General features: G+C 43.2%; 1 pseudogene; it reads left to right on the top strand.

Moving 5' to 3' along the window:
- The first annotated feature begins 1,956 nt into the window (after positions 1–1,956).
- LOC101708357 (small integral membrane protein 19 pseudogene) lies at positions 1,957–2,280 on the top strand (annotated as a pseudogene).
- Positions 2,281–4,625: the final 2,345 nt, after the last annotated feature.

The following is a 4,625-nucleotide window of genomic DNA, read 5'->3' as shown; positions in this document are numbered from 1 at the left end:
GAGTCAGGAGGGACAGTATTAATATGACATCTAGGAAAAACATATAAACTGAGTTTGTGCATGGCTCTAATGAAAACTTATATATTATGGGGTCCAGGGATTTAGCTCAGTGGTTCTGCCACCTGCCTCAAAAGCACAAGGACCCAAGTTCGATCCCCAGTACCAAAAAAAAAAAAAAACTTATATGATGTGTTATGGGAACAAAAAGAAAGGAGGTTGCTGGAAAAAAATTAACTGAAATAAAAATTGTCATTCATTTCAGGTCCTCTAGCACTTTGAAAACTTTGCTTTTAAAAAGCATATACAATTAAGGACTGGGGGTTTAGCTCAGTGGCACTGTGCCTGCCCCACAAGCACAAGGTCCTGAGTTCAATCCCCAGTACCCCTCCCCCCAAAATATATACATATATGTATATACAATTAAGATATTTAACTTGTAAAGAACCTTGATTCAAATGTCCATTCTATGAAAGACACTTCTAAAAGCAAGGTTGCCCAGTGTAACTTTTGAAAGTTGAACAGGCACTTGGGTACATTGAGAAGGTTAAAGATAATTTGTTCTTGAAACAAGTATGCCACAGATATATTCATTTACTATCAAAAGTTAATAAACCAGCTCCAATGGAGTAATTATTTGAAAGCTCTCATCCAAATCTCTCCTTTTTCATCCACTGCTATTCCCAGGACTGTTAAAAACTTTAATTCTAGATGCAGCTGATAATTATATATGCTTGTCTGGCTTACGGAGTAAATTAATTTTTCATGTAATTCCCCCCCAAAGATCTATATGACAAGCAATTCTATTTCACACTTTTTTTAGAATAGCAATAAATAGTACAAGATATGAGAAACCATACATTGCTATGATTTAAAATGTTGAACTACTTTAAGCGTACTTGCTTAGACATTTCCAGTTCGAAAAGCAAAAGGTTTTCTGGAGGGACTTGATTAGAAGCCTGTAAAATAAATTTTCTGGGTGTACCTTTAAAGGTTGTGACTGTTGACACATGTGTTTGTTTTCCCAAGTCAGCTTCAAGGGGTCAGGTGGGCACACAAGTTCTTTATACAGAGGCACCCAGGGGAACAAAGTCTTGTTTGCCATCCAAACAAGCCATTCCATTGGGGCAGTCTGGAAATTACATCTGTATGTGTGCACCAGACACTTGAGCAGTAGGTGCACCATGAAAAACACCCAGACACAGGCTACATGTTTTGACAAATTTGGGCTGGATGCTGGATCCAGGCTGCTGTCAGAGAAGGAGTACTGGTCAGGTCCCAATCTTGTGCACCCACCCGTCCAGGTCCTTCTTGTTATCTGTGCATTGAAGGTTTTGGGCTCCATGGTCTCCACTAATCCTACCTGGCTCCATAACCTTGAAATAACATGTCACTGCCCATGCAAGCAATTTGCTTTGTAAATGAGCTTTCAGGGTTAATAAGATAGCAAAAGATGTTATGCCAAAGGTGACAACAAGAAGTAACAAGAGTAAATGCCATGTCTCTCTGTGGATAAGCAGGGCTCTTGGCCTTCCTTGGGATACTTTAAAGCAGAAAGATTCAGGGTACTACTATAAGACCTCAGAAATCACCCACAGCACCATCTCATTTCCCAACAAATAATAATGATTGATATCACCTAAATAGTAATTATTACTAATAATATAAATTTAAGAAAGTAGATCCAGAGTTTTGTGGGGTCAGAAGCTTTTCCACTCTTGAGGGACCACTTTATGAAAGAGAATTCATGAGGGCCAGGCCACCGGGGGCCGGCCGGTCACCCATCCCGCCCCACACCTGTGCCCCGGGGGGCCTTCTGAGGGGCCGATGTGGTGGGGGGCCTCGCGGGTGTCTTGACCTGTGCACGAGCCAGCGCGACCACAGGCCCGAACCCGCGGGCAGGCGGGTGAGCTCCGGCCCCTGCTTCGGAAAAACAGCCCTTCCGGTTTCAAAGACCACATGGCTGGGAGTTACAGAGTCATGAGAGACGACGGTTCTACTGATTACACTGTTCATGAGGCCTGGAATGAAGCCACCAATGTCTACCTGATTGTGATCCTTGTTAGCTTCAGTCTCTTCATGTATGCCAAAAGGAATAAAGGGAGAATTATGAGGACATTCAGTGTGCCATCTACAGAAGAAACTTTGTCAGAGCCCAACTTTTATGACACAATGAGCAATATTCGTTTAAGACAACAACTGGAAATGCATTCCATTTCAAGGAAGTATGACTATCAGCAGCCACAAAACCAAGCTGACAGTGTGCAGCTCTCACTGGAATAAAATCTGAAAATGAGCAACAGAAGTAACTGCTAGCTGGTGTGGTGACCCAAAAGCCTCTAATTCCAGCACCAGGGAGGCTGAGGCAGGACACTCACCAATTCAAGGTCAGCCGGGGCTACATAGTGAGTTCAAGGGTAGCCTGAACTACAAGGCTAGTGAGACCTGTCTCAAAGAGCAAATATTTTTAAAAAAAAAAATTTTAAAGAGTAATTGTGAAACAGTACCATAGCAAATGCCTACTTCCTTCTACTAATCACAAATGATACTAAAAAGAAAAAAGCAAAAACTTCTCTGTGTATAAAATCATTTTATTTGTGGCTTTTCCCCATTTTTTGGTGTTATATTTCACTTTTTAAATTACTTCTCCCTGACATTTGTCACACAAATACAAATGGCTCAAGAGGCCTGAACACAGAGCCTGCACATCCCCAGGAAGATACAGTAAGACCAGACATGGGTTTCTCCCCTTGAGGACCTTTGATTTCTTCATGATACAATCAGCGAGAAATAAAAACATATCTTTGGGGGAAAAAAAAGAAAGAAAAGAAAGAGAATTCACACTTATAAAATGAGGCAAAAAACGTAGTAAAGACATTGCAAGGGGCCTCACAGGGCCTTTGAAAGAGGCTTGAGCATAATCACCATGGGCCTAGGTGTGCTCTCCTCTTATCACATATGCAATAAATACTTCTTGTGGCACAGATAAAGCCAAGTGAAAACAATACCCACATTCCTAAATCCCAGGAGCCCTGCTGGGTACTTTACATGTGTAAACTCATTTGGTACTCACAAGTACACTGAGGCCAAGATGAGGAATGACGTTGTTACCTGGCAATGCTTGGTGAATATTGTTACTTGGTGACTAGTGGCTATTCTCAGTGCTTTCCAATGTGGATTAACAGAATTCTGACAATAGCTCTAGAAGGTGAATTGCTTATTAAAGTATTGGTTTCCAATTGAAGAATTCAAGATACACAGAGGTGAAGTCAGCTGCAGATGGTCCCACAACAAGAAATGACACAGCTAGGATTTGAAGCTGGGTGGGCTAGCTTCTAAACCTGTGCTCTGACCACATGAACGCCTTCCAAGTAAGGGTCACAGTCATTGGCCAGCAGTATTTTTAAAAAGAACAACTTTTGTTCATGCCTGAAGTTGGCATGAACCCCTCTTGCATTAGCTTAGGGTGTACACTTTTTAGGTATCACGAAATGTCAGGTAAAAGGTCGAAGACTAAGACCAGACCAGGCCACAGCAAGCCTTTATTAGGGGAATAGATCTCCCGGGCTGTCTCTGAACAAAGGAGAGACAAAAGCAATATGGCCAGGACAGCAAGTGCCTTTTATAGGGACTTGTAGGAGCTGAGATGGGGTTGAGTGAGGTAGTGGCTAGGGACTGGAGGAGCCTGTGATGTCACTAGTTGCCAGGAGGAGAGCAAGCATCAGGTTACTCTTTTGGTGGGAGTAGGGGCATGTTGGAAAGAAGGTAGCTGTTATATACAGCAGCCACCCTAAACTGGAGGGAAATCTATCACAAAGATTGGCCTCTTGCGAGCAGGAGAGGCAAATGCTTCTTAGCCCAGACTTATTAGAACCCAGATTTCGTGGAAACATAAGAGAAAAGGAAGAAAGGAGGTGAAGTCACTCTAAAAACCTACTTAAAAAATAGTGTCTCTACCCCCCACCCCCAGTTCAAAAGATAGTGATTCCAGAGGTTGGATGGAGTTACCTTAGTAGTCCAGAACCACACCCAGACCAGGGAGAAAGCCAAAACAAACTTTCTCTCCATGAAGCTACTTGGCATAAGTGTAACATAAAAGGATATTCAAATAAATTTTGGTCATTCTACACACACACACACACACACACACACACACACACACCCTTACTGTAGAAATACCAAGGAACTTAGATTCAAAGAATGATAAGGCTACCCTTCAAACAAACATGATCGTTTCCTTATAACCTTGAGAAACTTATTTAACCTTTCTGAGCCTTCCTGCTTTCCCACTGTGCTTAAATCAGGATAATGCCTCTGGGCTGGGTAGTATCTATTTCTCTCCCATCCTACGCTGCTGCTCTGCGTACCAGGCCGTCCTGCATAGCCTGCCAGAGCTGCTCAGCCAGCCTGGAGGTCAGGGTGCCTGTTCGGCCTTGCGAGGCTGGCTGCTTCTGGCTTTGCAAACAGCACGGGCACAGGAGCTGGAGCAGCTCCCACCTGGAGGTGACCCAGGCCATTGTATCCTCCCATGTGGTCTCCACTCTTCTCACACTTCCTAAATAGGCTCTTCGTTAAATTCTTTGCAAATTACCCAATCCGAGTGTGCCATCAGCTTCAGACAGGGACCC

The sequence above is a fragment of the Heterocephalus glaber genome, unplaced genomic scaffold (genome assembly GCF_053883595.1).
Source record: "Heterocephalus glaber isolate CG9 unplaced genomic scaffold, H.glaber_assembly_v1.0 deba00001472, whole genome shotgun sequence".
In the NCBI taxonomy this organism is placed as follows: Eukaryota; Metazoa; Chordata; class Mammalia; order Rodentia; family Bathyergidae; genus Heterocephalus; species Heterocephalus glaber.
Note: the sequence above shows the minus strand (reverse complement) of the source record. Positions and strands in the feature narration are given on the sequence as shown.